This window comes from Sphaerodactylus townsendi, linkage group LG17, assembly GCF_021028975.2.
Source record: "Sphaerodactylus townsendi isolate TG3544 linkage group LG17, MPM_Stown_v2.3, whole genome shotgun sequence".
Taxonomy (NCBI): domain Eukaryota; kingdom Metazoa; phylum Chordata; class Lepidosauria; order Squamata; family Sphaerodactylidae; genus Sphaerodactylus; species Sphaerodactylus townsendi.
Window position 1 is genome coordinate 19,823,122 of NC_059441.1, and position 16,239 is coordinate 19,839,360.

The window sequence follows — 16,239 nt, forward strand, 5'->3', positions numbered from 1 at the left end:
TAAATAATCCCAGCACCACTGAATCTCTCCTCCTCCCCCACCCCCCCTGTGTGCAAATATTTCCATAGAAAAGAATGGACAGAAAATAATCTAAGAAAATAACCGAATGACATATCTCCTAACTACACAACACACTTTCCCCTAAAGTGTGCTGCGTAGTTTTCATTTAGAGGGATTGACTTGATCCACAACCCCACTCTACGGTTGCCAGCCTCCAGGTGTCCCCTGGAGATCTTCCACTATTACAACTGATTTTCAGACGGCCAAGATCAGTTCTGGAGAAAATGGCTGTATTGGAGGGTGGACTTTATGGCATCGCTCCCGTCTTCCAAACCCTGCTGTCCCTAGGCTGCCCCACCAGAAAAAGTCTCCAAATATTTCCCAACCCATGTCTGGCAACCCTACCCCCTTCCCGTGTTAAAGTTCTTGGGTTAAGAGAAATGCCATAGGTTATAGGTGTCAAACTCGCGGCCCTCCAGATGTTATGGACTACAGTTCCTATCATCCCCTGCCAGCATCATGCTGGCAGGGGGTGATGGGAACTGTAGTCCATAACATCTGGAGGGCCGCAAGTTTGACACCTGTGCCATAGATGTGTGGAGAAGATGGAAGCAATTAGAAAACCAACCTGACTCACCCCCCTCTTGCCCTCTCCTCCAACAGGAAGTGAGCAACAGCGACCTCTTGAGAGTCAAGGACTCCGGCACCAGCTATAAGGAGACGACTTCTGGGTACAACCGCTGTGTTCAGAAGCTGCAGGTCTGGAGACTGTCACAATTCTATCACCCATTCCAACATGTGACACACAGTCAAGGGTCCCCAACCTTTCTGAGCCTGTGGGGAGCCTTCGTAATTATGAGAGAGGGTGGTGAATGTCATCCCAAAATGGCTGCCACAGGAGGTGGAGCAAAACACAAGACCGCCGCCTTACTATTCACCCCCTTACATCCTAGTGATATTTTTATGTCAAAAGTAGGTAGATGTCCACAGTTCTTCACCAGCATGTTCTGCCCAGACAATCCTGAACAATTCAAAGCCTATCTTCTCTAACAACACTAGCTCAGGGTTTTGTAAATTTAAGAATTAGTGCCACAAATGTGATAAGAAGAAGAAGAGTTGGATTTATATCCCCCCTTTTTCTCCTGCAGGAGACTCAAAGGGGCTTACAATCTCCTTGCCCTTGCCCTCTCACAACAAACACCCTGTGAGGTAGGTGGGGCTGAGACAGCTCCAAAGAACTGTGTCTAGCCCAAGGTCATCCAGTTGGCATATTTTGGAGTTCCCCAGATAAGCCTCCACAGCTCAAGTGGCAAAGCGGGGTTCTTCCAGATTAGAGTACACCTGCTCTTAACCGCTACGCCACTGCTGCTCCTGAATGTGGTTGTGTGGGGTCTAATTTGATTGAATAGGAGCATATGGTTCAATTCTACATATTTCTGAAATTTTTGCACATGTTCACCAGAGTCAGATTTGCTTGGTCCAAAGTGCCCCAGCCAGCTACATGTGGAGGAGCGGGGAATCAAACCTGGTTCTCCAGATTAAAGCCGACCACTCTTAACCACGATACTATGCAGGCATACAAGGGGCAGGTTTTGATCAGGACTGTGGGCAAGCAGGCTTCAGCTTCCCTTCATTGATTCAAAACCGCGCCAGGAACAGCGCTAGCCTGTTGTAGTGGGGAAACCTGTGTGTAGCCCATGAGAATACGTGTAATCCATCAGTACATGTAAGTTTCCTCAACAGGGAAAATCATAGCCTCTTGACGCCATTTTGAAGCAGTGAATTAGCATGATGAGCTTAGTGGTTTTCTCGAGTCAAAAAGAACAAATGCTATGCCCAATATCTTACAAATCTCATGGACACAAATTTAAGAAAATCATTCAGGAGCAGCAGTGGCGTAGGAGGTTAAGAGCTCATGTATCTAATCTGGAGGAACTGGGTTTGATTCCCAGCTCTGCTGCTTGAGCTGTGGAGGCTTATCTGGGGAATTCAGATTAGTCTGTGCACTCCCACACACGCCAGCTGGGTGACCTTGGGCTAGTCACAGCTTCTCAGAGCTCTCTCAGCCCCACCTACCTCACAGGGTGTTTGTTGTGAGGGGAGAAGAAGGGAAAGGAGATTGTAAGCCCCTTTGAGTCTCCTGCAGGAGAGAAAGGGGGGATATAAATCCAACTCTTCATCTTCATCATCCCTGAGATTTCAGACGTTTAAATCAGAATATTTACTAGGGAGATATGCCAAAACACCAAGAGAGCTACGAGTATGTAGATGTAGCTTAAATCAGGCTGAGGATATAATACATTACATACTTTACTGTCCTTTTTATTCTGCTATCCGTTCCAAATATATTAATGACATCCTGACAGGCCTATCAGGTAATGTGGAGGAGAAGGTTTGCTTTCTTATGGCTGATGTTTATGCTGAGGTTACAACTAAAGTAGCAACTTTTATGTTCTTAGCTGCAAAAATCAGAGAAAACTTAACCAAAGCCCTAACCATAAAAGCAAAGCTATAACAAAGGTGGTCAAATCCTTCCAAAGTCATAATTAGATTCTGCCTTAATTATGTAACCAAACATATAATTATTTTGTTGTTGTATTACAATGCTATACAATATTCTGGTTGCATATATCAATGCTATATAATTATTCTGTCTTGTATTTTAATGTTTTGTAAAATGTTTACAATGTGTTTTAATCATGTAAACTATGGGAGTAGGGAGTAGGGTTGGGATTGAAGTATTTTTCAAGTGTATGGCCCATGGCTAATAATAAACGTAATTTGGAATTTGGATGATGAGCTTAGGGTTTCCAAATCTAGCTGGGAAAATTCCTGGATATTTGGGGGTGGTGCCTGGGAGGACAAAGTTTGTGAAGAGGCAAAGCTTGGGAGAACGTGATGGAATTCTAGGCCTTCCATTTCTTCTCACCTCTATGGTATGCCAAAGAGTCTACCTTTCAAAGCTAGCATTTTCTCCATGAGAACTGATATCTTTAGTCTGGAGATACGTTCTAATTCCAGGAGAATTCCAGGACCTACCTTGAAGCTGATGACACTAGATTAGCGTCCCCCACTCTGTGCACCACTCCAGATCCCAACTTGAAAAGGCCCACGTACACCCAGGAATTTGGTTTCAAGCAGGAGACTCCCAGTTTCAGTTGGCAGCTCCCAGGGAGGGCACCAGAATGCAAGTCTCTTGTAGTCAGGAGGGATGTTGGATCAGGCAGATATGGCTCCCTCTTCATGTTAGTTTACATTTGAGAAAAGTTACCTTCTCAGTCACTCCTTGTGCTTTCCCTGCGTGCAGAATACGTACATGGCACTGCGTGAAACAATAGAAAGGTACGAGCAGATAGCTGAAGAAATGGAGGACCTCCGCCCTGAGCTGAAGGTGAGCGAGACAGATGTGCTGTTCATACCAAGAGAAGTTTCAGAGATGAGCTGCCCAGCCTTTCACTTAAAGCTACATGCAGTGTCGTTTTGTTTTTCACGTTCTTGTCCTTTTGAGGATGCGTGGTTCTTGGAAGGACAGCATCTTTTTTTTTAGGGCTGCCAGCTTCCAAGAGGTAGATGGAGATCTCCAAGTATTACAACTGATCTCCAAAGATCAAAGATCAGTTCACCTGGAGAAAATGGCCACCCCACCCTTTTCAGGTTCCACCCCCCAATTCTCCCGGTATTTCCCAACACAGAGTTGGCAACCCTAATTGCGTGGGATTGTGGGAGTTTAATGCTTTTCTCTTTGCATTTAAACTCTTGCTCATTTTTTATTTTACTCTCGATGATGGTAACAGAGCAATTATGAAATGACAACCTTAAAATGGTAAAATTGAAAGAAGGGAGTAATGGACTTAACAGCAAAGAGGGCACACACATACACACAAGAACAAGTAATGCCTGACTCAGGAATGCCACAGCTGGCACTGAAAGAGAAGAAGAAGAGTTTGGATTTATATCCCCCCCCCTTCTCTCCTGCAGGAGATTCAAAGGGGCTTGCAACCTCCTTGCCCTTCTTCTCCCCTCACAACAAACACCCTGTGAGGTAGGTGGGGCTGAGAGAGCTCCGAGAAGCTGTGACTAGCCCAAGGTCACCCAGCTGGCGTGTGTGGGAGTGTACAGGCTAATCTGAATTCCCCAGATAAGCATCCACAGCTCAGGTGGCAGAGTGAAGAATCAAACCCGGTTTCTCCAGATTAGATACACGAGCTCTTAACCTCCTACGCCACAGCAAGAATTAGTTAAGCCGGGATCAGAAGGGAAGGAGCATGTTACCTGGTAGACAGGCAACTCGCTTGTCCCTTTTGTATACTTCATGTGTTACAACAATTTGCCTCATGCTTCATATTAACCAGCACACATCTTTTTCTACAGGAGAAGACACCGCTCCAGAAATATTTACAATTAAATTTGCAAAAGCCTCAGATGAATGAATTCATTTATTTACATGTTTATAACCAGCTTTTCTTCCTGATGGGTGGATAAGCTTACAACAGAGAGGCTTCCAGCACAGCTCGGTCCTCTTCCCTTTTCTCCTCACAGTGAGGCAGAGTGGAAATTCGAACTCGGGCCGCCTAGATCCTAGTCCGGCACTCCAGACATTGCTTTGCAAAAACTGAGGGGCGATGACAGCTTTCAACTGAGCATGTGGCAACAACAAGTGCACACTGCCTGATCTGAGCACTGCTGAGCGCACCAACAGTGTATATAAGCTCAAAAGGAAGCTCATTTTGAATTGCCGATTCAGCAATCATTTAAGGAAAGGGCATAGACTCGTAACAAACTTGAATATTACAAGCAGGGGAAATTAGACTAATGAGTCTATTATGTTTGATACTGCTGGGGGATGCGGGGTGAAGGTTGCTAGATCCAAGTTGGGAAATTCCTGGAGATTTGGGGAATGAAGAAGAAGAAGAAGAAGAAGAAGAAGAAGAAGAAGAAGAAGAAGAAGAAGAAGAAGAAGAAGAAGAAGAAGAAGAAGAAGAAGAGGAGGAGGAGGAGGAGGAGGAGGAGGAGGAGGAGGAGGAGGATTTATATCCCCCCTTTCTCTCCTTTAAGGAAACTCAAAGGGGCTTACAAACTCATTTCCCTTCCCCCCTGACAACAAACATCCTGTGAGGTGGGTGAGGCTGAGAGAGCTCCAAAGAACTAGCCCAAGGTCACCCAGCTGGCACAAGCTATTCTGGTTCACCTGATAAGCCTCCACAACTCAAGTGGCAGAGCAGGGAATCAAACCCGGTTCCTCCAGATTAAAGTGCATTTGCTCTTGACCACTTCACCATGCTGGCTAGTCACCATCTGATTTAGATTATGTTTTTAACTTTTAAAAAATGTTTTAATTGTATTTATAAATTGTTGTAAGCCGCCCTGCCCCTGCAAGGGGAAGGGAAGCATATAGAACCAATAATTAATAAAATATGATGATGAAGAAGAAGAATACACGACAGTGTGGGTCTGTTAGCAGTTCTTGATTGGGATTTGTAAGCGGCCCCCCAACTATTGGTTCAGCTTCTGGGGCATAATTAAGCAATGGGGTTTATTTTACTGTGCATTGAGTAATACGAATTATATATTTAAATATCCACCCCGCATTCATTCCAGTGCTAAACATTGGGTGGGTTCGAGCATTGGTGGCAGGGCCAGATCTTTCCAATCTACAGGCTTCAGCAGAAATACACGCACTTTTGCAAGATGTTAAGAGTGACATCACTGTGTCTGAGTTGGCATGGAGTGGGCAGAGACTGGCAGGGTTGTTTATGCTGGTTTCCATGGATGCAGGAGAGCCACCAGAGGCCCAGCGCAAATATAACCTGCCCACCTCCTCCTTGGATTGAATCCCCTGGTACTTCAAACTGATGTGCATTTTAAAAAAAAATCAGTGAAAAACCAAAGCATTTCCAAGTGAGTTTTCTGGAGGTATGTCTAGGAGATTCAATGAAAATGAATCATGTCGTTCACTTCCATTCATTCCCTTTTATTTCGCTGGCAGGCTAACTCCCCCCTTGCCCATTTTTGTCCCACAGGAGAGGTACCAAAAGGAAAGGAAAGACGTTGAGAATATGAAAGTTTGGACCAAGGTTCTGATGATGGAGGTAAGAGAGGAGAACGTTAGAGATCGAACAGACACGAGTGCAGGTCGTGCTTTCTTATTTGCCATTCTGTTTGGGATGTTTTTATCCCACTCTTCCTCCCAGGAGCTCAGAAGAGGGCACACGGTTTTCTGACCTCTACTTTTCTCTCTCCTCACAATGTCCTTACAAGGTAGGTGAGGCTGAGAGAGAACGCCCATATTATCCAACAGGTTTCCATGACAGCAGAAGAGTCAAACTGGATACTAGTCTGACACCCTAACTACTATACCACACTAGTGAAACCACCAACCTTGCATAAATAGAATCATAGCGCTGAAAGAGACCCCAAGGGCCATCAAGTCCAACCCCCTGTAATGCAGGAACACACACTCAAAGCAATACCAAATAGAAGAAGAAATAGAAGAAATACCAAATTGCTGCTGAAGTGCGGGTGGGGAATTCTATTGGTGACACAACAGATGCTACCCAATCAGTGATATGCACAGCCAGCTTTTGCTGCAAGCTTATATTTTGTTAAAGCTTCCGTCCTATAGGACCAGGCATGGCGTGGGATCTCTTCTATCCCTGCCTCTCTGCTCAGTCCAAGGCCCATTCCGCACAGGAACTTACCGTGACCAGAAGGAACATTTGCTGAACCATCTTTGCTTCAGGGCATGTTTGCTATAATTGGCCATTGCCCTATTTCTCCACGCTTATTGCCCTGTGTGCAGTGGGGCAGACATTATTACCAGTGGTGGGATCCAAAAATTTTAGTAACAGGTTCCCATAGTAGTGGGATTCAAACTGTGGCGTAGCGCCAATGGGGCTGGGAGCGAGGGCACTCCACGGGGACATTGGCTGGAGGCATTCTGGGGCGTGGGCATTCCTGGCTGGGCCAGCTGGCAAGGGACGCCCAGCTGCTGCGTAACTCAGTCTCTTGGGCAGGAGAAGCGAATGCACGCAGGCACAGGCTGACACGCACGCCGGTGCACCTCCTGCTAGACTGCTTCAAGTTCTGCGCGCTACTGCTGAGAGGAAGGGCGTAACTAAGGCAAAAATCACGTGGCAAAATCACCCATTAGTAACCCCCTCTCGGCACACACAAATAATTAGTAACCTACTCTCGGGAACCTGTGAGAACCTGCTGGATCCCACCTCTGATTATTACCCTTTACTCTGGGGTTCAGAGTTTTTCTTCTTGCAGGGCTGAATGGTATCAAGTCCGTAGTACAGACAGCTCCGCCTCTGCAGCCTAGTGGCATGCGTGTTCCCATTGAATATGATTGCATATCCCCTCCCTCTCTCCCGGACAGAAAATCACCTAACCTTAGTAGTTCGATAGCTATAATAATTCAAATATCGTATGCTGCTGAGTATATCACAATTCTTATCGCAATTTTGGGGCAAGACATTAATCACCATTGATCTATTGGTAAAGAAAATTAAACTTGCGCTTGAAGGGGTGTTCTTGGTGTGGGAAACTGGGAATGAATGTGGAGCTCAGGGAAATATGTCTGTAGAAGAAATCTTGCCCCGAAATACATTCACCCTTGCTGTGAGGCAGAAACCTGTGCATAATTGGCCCAAATTGCATTTGCTTTCTCTTGAAATTTAGAAGAAGAGTTTGGATTTATACCCCACCTTTCTCAAGGTGGCTTACAAGCTCCTTTCCCTTCCTCTCCCCACAACAGACTCCTTGTGAGGTAGGTGGGGCTGGGAGAGTTCAGAGAGAACTGTGACTGGCCCAAGGTCACCCAGCAGGAATGTAGGAGTGCAGAAACACACCTGGTTGACCAGATAAGTCTCTGCCACTCAGGTGGAGGAGTGGGGAAATCAAACCTGGTTCTCCAGATTAGAATCCACCTGCTCTTAACCACCAAACCACCCTGGCTCTCTAGTGCTGCCAAGGTGGCCACGTCTCGTTCGTGCTGATGAGTGGGAATCACGTGACCCAACCTGTGCTACCAGCCCACTACAGAACCCCACTCTGCACCATCTGCTGACCTCTTTCAGTCTGATAAGGCTGCCAAGCACTTGGTCTTGCTGCCGGCCAATTTGGCCAGCTGGTCCACATATTGGCCAGCCTGCTTCTTCCCGGCCTCGTGACACGCCTTCCTCTCTCAGCATCCAAGCACATTAAAAACACCCGTTCAAAAGGCAAACTCTGTGCTTCTGCAAATAGTCTGCCTGGATGTATGTATTCTAAATGGAGAACGAGTGGCCCACACAGAGATGCAACAGGCAACCTCCCCAGAGGGCAAGTCATTCTGTTGCCCCTCTGACTGATCTTGACCCCTGTGGCAGAATCACTTCTTCCCGCCCCCTACTCTCACCAGCAGATATTGACTGCAATCAATCAATCAATCAATCAATCAATCAATCAATCAATCAATCAATCAATCAATCAATCAATCAATCAATCAATCTATCTATCTATCTATCTATCTATCTATCTATCTATCTATCTATCTATCTATCTATCTATCTATCTATCTATCTATCTATCTATCTATCTATCTATCTAGTTAAATCTATATCCCACCCTATTTCCTTAGAGCTCAGGCCAAAGCAATTAATTTCACTGAGATGCAGAGGGCAACCTGTATGCCCCCTGCCCCGAATAAACCTGATGGCTTTATTTGTAAATAAACCCAAAGATATGCAGCTCTCAGCATTCAGATATCTAAGCATTTGCAGCTTCAGGATTCCTATAGCAAAGGTATCTCAGCAATAGGTGTATAATTTTTTCCCTAGTTTAAACAACAATATTTTGGACTAGGGGAAACAAAAGATACAACTGCCCTCCAACACGCAACTCCAGACTTTCCCTTTCTGAAGATTTGTTAAAAACCCTACAAAGGGAGGAAGGAAATAAAATGATCTGAATGCGTAAGAGCACCCGGCAGGTGGCCGCCTTAATCCAATTACGAGAACGCTGGAAATATGTCAACTGTGCAGTAGCCACGGAGCCCCACTTCAAAGGAAACTGACACATGCAATAAGAGAGAAGAGAAATGAATCAGACCGAGGTAGTAAAATCCATCCAAACGACTCTACAAATCCCTCAGATGCAGATATCATCTGATTCTGGAGTTAGGTACTCTGGCAGGAGGGAAATGCCAGCAGACAATTCATTAGAAGCCTGTTAAGACCACTCATTTTTCTTCTCCGCATGAATGGCCCCAATTGTCTCGGGGGTGCATTCTTGCTGACACCCGTGTTTCGCACTCTCGAATTAATTCAGTTTCAACCGATCAGTTAACGAATCTATTTTGATCTGTATAAACTAACAGAGGACTAAACAAATAATTCTGAAGAAAAAGGTGCACTCTGTCCGATTATTTGCTCGTGTTTTGTCCCGCTGGGAGGGTAAGTTTCCTCCGGGGCAGAGATTTCTGTACAGACAAGATTCACACTGACAGCGCTGAAGATCCTGTTAGCAAGAGTGGGGAAACCCCCATGTTTCCCCTTGCTTCCGGGTATCACTCTTTCCGGGTCACTCCCCCCCATCCAACTCAAGATTGAAGATTGCTGGCTTCTTTTTTTGCGCCCTTTAAATGTAATTCCTTATATTCCTTTAAATGATATTCCTTATATTGATATTGTGCAGGTTGCTATTGCTCTTGTTTTTTTAGGGAAATGTCAACTGTCAATCCCTGCAAGGAGTGGGGGGAGATGGTTCTCCCACTCCACTCCTTGCAGGGACCGAAAACCAGCTTTTTTAAAAATCCCCAAACAATAATAGATGCCTGCACAATATTGATATAAGGCCGTGGTGGCGAACCTTTGGCACTCCAGATGTTATGGGCTACAATTCCCATCAGCCCCTTCCAGCATGGCCAATTGGCCATGGGAATTGGCCATGGGAATTGGCTGATGGGAATTGTAGTCCATAACATCTGGAGTGCCAAAGGTCCGGCACCACTGAATTATAAGGAACACCAATATTACATTTAAAGGGCTCAAAAAAAGAAACCAGCAATCTTTAATCTTGTGGATGGGGATACGACCGAGAAGCAGGGGTAGGCAAACTGCGCAGAAGGCAGCGGGGCACCTCCTCATGTGTAAACAAAGTGAGGAGACCCCCTGCAAAGGCACTCTGGGCTGAGGAATGCTGCGGGAAGTCCCCATGCATAATAGGCTTCGGTTTCAAATATAAACCCACACCCATACACAGCCTCTGTAACATTCAACCCTGATTTTGCCTGTACTGACTCTGAAAACCAATGCATGGCCCCTTTCAGACCATACGTATAGGGCGAATCTATATGTGGCTGCTGTCTCCTGGTTTGTGTGGACAGTAACATCTGAAGACAGCTGGAGAGAGAAGAAGAGTTTGGATTTGCTTACGATCTCCTTTCCCTCCTCCCCCCACAACAAACACCCTTTGAGGTGGGTGGGGCCGAGAGAGCTCCGAAGAACTGTAATTCGCCCAAGGTCACCCAGCTGGCATGTGCTGGAGTGCACAAGCTAATCTGGTTCACCAGAGAAGCCTCCACAGCTCAAGTGGCAGAACAGAGAATCAAACCCCGTTCCCCAGATTAGAGTGCACCTGCTCTTAATCACTACACCACGCTGGCTCTTAAGGGAGAAGGAAGAGATCTGGCATAGGTTTCTTCCTCTCAAGGAGGAAAAAGAAACCTATATCAAAATACAGAATTCATTGCCCCAAGTTGTGCTGATGGCCACTGGGTATTTTTTTTAAAAGAATTCAGTGCATACATGATGCCGTCTGTCTATCAAGAGTAACTTCCCAGTTGTGAAGCAGGATACCCCTGAATACAAGATAATAAGGATAATAAGAACGTTCTGCATGCCGTGTTTACAGGCTTTCCAGAAGCATCTGGTTAGCCCATGCTGCAAACAGGATGTTGGACAGCAGGGTTCTTCTAATGCTCTAACTATACTGTGGAAAAAGGGCTTCCAAGACCCCTAGTGTGCATAACAAAAGGAGACAAAGGTCTAATGGACGCCAGCTCAGCCCACCAGCAAAATGAATGCACTTGCCACGTTTTCTTTTCCGAAAGTTAATTTAAAAAAGCTAATAAGACAGGAAGCTGAATAGGAAGCTGAATGCTCAAGTTAAAACACTTTGCCTCTCCAGGAAGTTCTTTTTGGACAGCTGTGCCCAAAAACAGACTTGGATTAATTTTATTTTATTGGCATGGAAATAAAGTGAACATCTGAACCCAATGTTTGGTTGCTTTTCCGCTTCCAGACCGAGTTTTGGAAATTGATTGCTGAAGCTGGAAAGAAACGCAACACAAAAACAACCGCCGACTGCGAACACCAGAGTCCCCTATCATTCTCCTCCCCAAACCGTTTTCGCTGACTAAATTCATCACTCAACCAGCTTCATGTTACCATATATACTCGAGTATAAATTGACCCAAATATAAGTCGAGGCACCTAATTTTACCACAAAAAACTGGGAAAACTTATTGACTTGAGTATAAGTCTTGGGTGGGAAATGCAGCAGCTATTGGTAAGTTTCAAAAATAAAAATAGATACCAATAAAATTACATTGATTGAGGCATCAGTAGGTTAAATGTTTTTGAATATTTATTTCAAAGAAAAACAGTAAACTAGCTCTGTAAGTGGAAAAGAGGGTCAGCAAGAAGAATATGGTATCAACAATAACTTTAAAACTACAAAAGCCTTAGCTTTTTTGTAAGGAAGGGTTTTCTGGGCTGTATGGCCGTGGTCTGGTAGATCTTGTTTCTAATGTTTCACCTGCATCTGTGGCTGGCATCTTCAGAGGTGTATCACAAAGAGAGATCTGTTACACATTGTGTCCAGACTTCTCTTATAACCTCTGAAGATGCCAGCCACAGATGCAGGTGAAACGTTAGGAACAAATTCTACCAGACCACGGCCACACAGCCCAGAAAACCCACAATGACCAGTTGAATCCGTCTGTGAAAGCCTTTGAATCCGTCTGTGAAAGCCTTTGACAATACTTTCAATGTTTTGTAATGTAATTTTCCCCAGATTCTCCCTTTAAATCCACTCAGAAAGGGGGGGGGGTGATTTAAAGGGAGAATCTGGGGAAAATTTGAGGGTGCATGTCAGGGGAGAAATGTTTATGTTAGCAGTACCAATATTTCATAGTATCTTTAGGAGACTCTCCTGATTATACCACCCAGGTTTGGTGAAGTTTGGTTCAGGGGGTCCAAAGTTATGGACCCTCAAAAGGGTAGCCCCATCTACTATTAGCTTCCATTGGAAACAATGGGGGATGGGGAATCCCCTTTGGGGGTCCTTAACTTTGGACCCCCTGAACCAAACATCACCAAACCTGGCTGGTATCAGCAAGAGATTATCCTGATGATACCACCCAGGTTTACTGAAGTTTAGTTCAAGGGGTCCAAACTTATGGACACCCTGAACCAAAATTTACCAAACTTGGCAGGTATCATCAGGAGTGTCCCCTGATGATATCCTGAAATTTTGGTGCCATTAGCCTAAAAACTGCACCCCCTGGCGGCAAACAAAGTAAAAACCCTAAAAAAAATGTAAAATCCTCATTCGTGTATAAGTCGAGGGGGGCTTTTTGCAGCACAAAAATGTGCTGAAAAAGTCAACTTATACTCGAGTATATACGGTAATCAGATTTCATTTTTAAAAACATCCCACACCAAAGAAGATAACAGCCTAAATAACTCCTGCATATCCATCCATCCATCCCTCCCTCCCTCCCTCCTGTCTGTCCGTCCCTCTCTCCCTAACTCCTGCATATCTATATCTCCCTCCCGCCCACCCGCCCGCCCGCCCGTCCGTCTATCTATCTATCTAGTCCAGGGATCCACAACCTGTGGCTCTCCAGATGTTCATGGACTACAATTCCCATCAGCCCCTGCCATCATGGCCAAGTGGTAGGGCTGATGGGAATTGCAGTCCATGAACATCTGGAGAGCCACAGGTTGCAACCCCCTGATCTAGTCTGTTCATCAGTCTATCAATCCATTCCTCCCTCCCTCCTTCCCTCCCTCCCCCCGTCCATCCGTCTATCTGTCTGCCCATCAATCAATCAATTTATTTTTTGGTTTTCTTTGAAATGGACAGATCAATTTGAATTTATTTTATTTAAAGCATACCTATCGTGCAAGGAGGTTTTCACACAAGCAACAAGATATCATAAAAATTAAAGCAACAGCATAGCAACATGAACAGACAAAATCACAGCCAAGCCTTCCAAACAATCCCCTCTCAACTGTTATTTCACTCCGCGTCCCCCTGCAATATGCCCTGGAATGAAATTATCTTGCGTAATCTCCAAAAGTAACTGCCCCCCACCCATTCTCACAAGCCATCCCAAAATACAGGTCCCTTGAAAGAGACTGCCAGCCACAGATGCCAGCCACAGATGCAGGCGAAACGTCAGGAGAGAATGCTGCTAGAACACGGCCACACAGTCCGGAAACTACACAGAATCCCAGTGATTCCAGCCATGAAAGCCTTCAACAATAGACTGCCCTAATTCCGGCAATTGCTAAATCAACTGAAGAGAGGGTACAATCAGCGGTGGGATTCAAATAATTTAACAACTTGTTGTTTACAAGCACTATTTTAACAACTGGTTCTGCCAAAGTGGTGCGAACCAGCTGAATCCCACCACTGGGTACAATACAGAAGAGTCCAACTGAAGATCACAATCTAATTATTTCTTTTAAACTTTTATTAGCCATCAATCTCCCGTGTGGGACTTGAGCCAGCTTACAAAATAAATAAAACATGATAAAAACATGATAACAGCAATTAAATCACAGTTTAAAACGGCAATTAGGACTGCCAATAGTAAATGGCAAATCAATCAAAATTCAGCCCTAAATAAAACTGCCTTCAATGGTCTCCCAAAGATCAACAAAGAAGGGACCAGACCTCCCTCCACAGGGAAGATTGTTCCATAATTGTGGGGCTGTTACTGAAAAGGCCTTCTCTCATGTACCCACCTAACAAGCATCTTTGGTGGGGCGGTCAGGAACTTAATTCCGAGGCAGAAAATATATGGGAGAAGGCAGTTCTTCAGATGTCTTGGTCCCAAACCACATAGTGCTTTAAAAGACAAAACCAACACTTTGAATTGGGCTCAGGAGCAGATTGGAAGCCACTGTAATTGTTGTAGTATTGTTGGCATATGCTCCTGATAGCTGGCCCCAACCAGCAATCCAGCCAAGGCCTTCTGCATTAGCTGCAGCTTCGGAATACTCTCCAAGGGTAGCCCCAAGAACCAAACTCCTCCTCCTCCTCCTCCTCCTCTTCTTCTTCTTCTTCCTCTTCCTCTTCTTCTTCTTCTTCTTGTATGGATCATTGAGGATAGATTTGTAGCAACCGGCACACTGTACGAATACAGCATATACAGTGTTGTAAGCTGCCCTGAGCAGCTTCTCATAAATCTTTGTAGATCAATACACGTATATCTGCCACTCCTGGGCAAACCTGGCTACATTTTATCTACAGAGGACATATAAATTAATTCCAGCCAACAGAGCTGTCAGTACGAATGTTCCTCGTGCAAAATTTATGATAATTGATCCCAGACTTCATTGCTTAGAAGTAATAAGTCACAAGAGGCTCTCAGCCCAAGATTTGGTTGGCTATTTCAAATCACGAAGAACACAAGAAGCTGCCTCGTACTGAGTCAAAAGCACTGGTCCATCTTGTTCAATACTGAATCCGAATAACCAATATGTGCTCAGCGCGGAATCTGGGACCTTCTTTCTGCAGGCAAAGCCCCTTCCGTGTCAACTTAGGGCCTAGCAGACAGGATGTTTTCCTAATATATATTTATGGTAATAACCAAATTGGTCAACACTGAAAGTCAGTGACTAGTGGAAATGGCAAAGCTGTGCTGCCTCCGCTTTCAAATTGAAACCACCAACTCAGAAAATCTGGCAAAATTTTAACCTCTTTATTTCCTTTCTTGGGCCCACGCCGGTGAACGTCCTGCTAGACTGCTTCAAGTTCTGCGCACTACTGCTGAGAGGAGGGGCATAACTAAGGCAAAAATCACGTGGCAAAATCACCCATTAGTAACCCCCTCTCGGCACACACAAATAATTAGTAACCTTACTCTCGGGAACCTGTGAGAACCTGCTGGATCCCACCTCTGCTTCCACCCTCCAGCCTACAATCAACTCATAGCTTGGTGGGAAGGGAGCGGGGTGGGGGGGGATGAGAGGAAGATGGCCGCATCAGTGGAGGGTTCTAGAGGGGCCCGCAACCCAACAGGCAGAGCTATGAGTCTCCCAGTCAACGTCAGGTGCATTAAAGCACAGACACACTCCAAGGCCCGTTCCGCACATGCAGAATAATGCACTTTCAATGCACTTTGCAGCTGGATTTTATTGTGCAGAAGAGCAAAATCCAATTGCAAGCAATTGTGAAAGTGGATTGGAAGTGCATTATTCTGCATGTGCGGAAGGGTCCCAAGACTTGCAGCCAGCAAAGTGTTTCTACAGATGAACAGGGGAGAGGAACTTCCACTCATTCTTCCTCCAATTGCTAATTTCCATCACCCCTTTCAGGTTGATCCTGGCATCCTTTGTACCCTTCCTCCCAACAGTAACATTTTGGGCTACAGTGGGGGGCGGGGGGGGGGGAGAGACACAGGTGGTGAAGTGTACTCTCACCATAAGCAAATGCCACTGGATCCAACCCCATCCACCCACACACTTATTTCCTCAATGGACTGAGATCCTAAAATATGTCCAAGTTATTGATCACCTCCACTTAGCAGCCAAGGAAATGGGAGCAACAGCTGGGACCGCCTTACCCCATATGTCCCTACATGGCCCCTACGTTCTATGAAGGCCAATTTACTGGTGGTCCCCAGTCCCCCGATGATGCGGCTGGCCTCTAAAGGCCCTGGCCCCTGCCTGGTAGAACACTCTTCCTCTATCTGTCCAGGCCCTGCGGGATCTTGGTGAGTTCCACAGGGACTGCAAGACTGAGTTGTCCCACTGGGCGTTTGGAGGGACCGGCCGCTGATTACGCCCCCTTCCCTCCCCAGCTGTGTTTTTACATCTAGGATCCCTTTACCATCATTGGGACCCACTGCCTTTTCTCCCCCTTTTTTCTCTTTTGTTGAGGAGGGTTTTAATATGGGTTAATTGCAGGACGCTGATTTTATATTGTGTACTGTACTGCATTGAAAGCTGCTTTTAATGA

General features: G+C 45.5%; 1 protein-coding gene across 2 annotated transcripts in view; it reads right to left on the reverse strand.

Moving 5' to 3' along the window:
* Nucleotides 1–16,239, reverse strand: part of ARNT2 (aryl hydrocarbon receptor nuclear translocator 2) — a 141,229-nt gene that overhangs the window by 37,867 nt on the left and 87,123 nt on the right. The window lies entirely within an intron of this gene.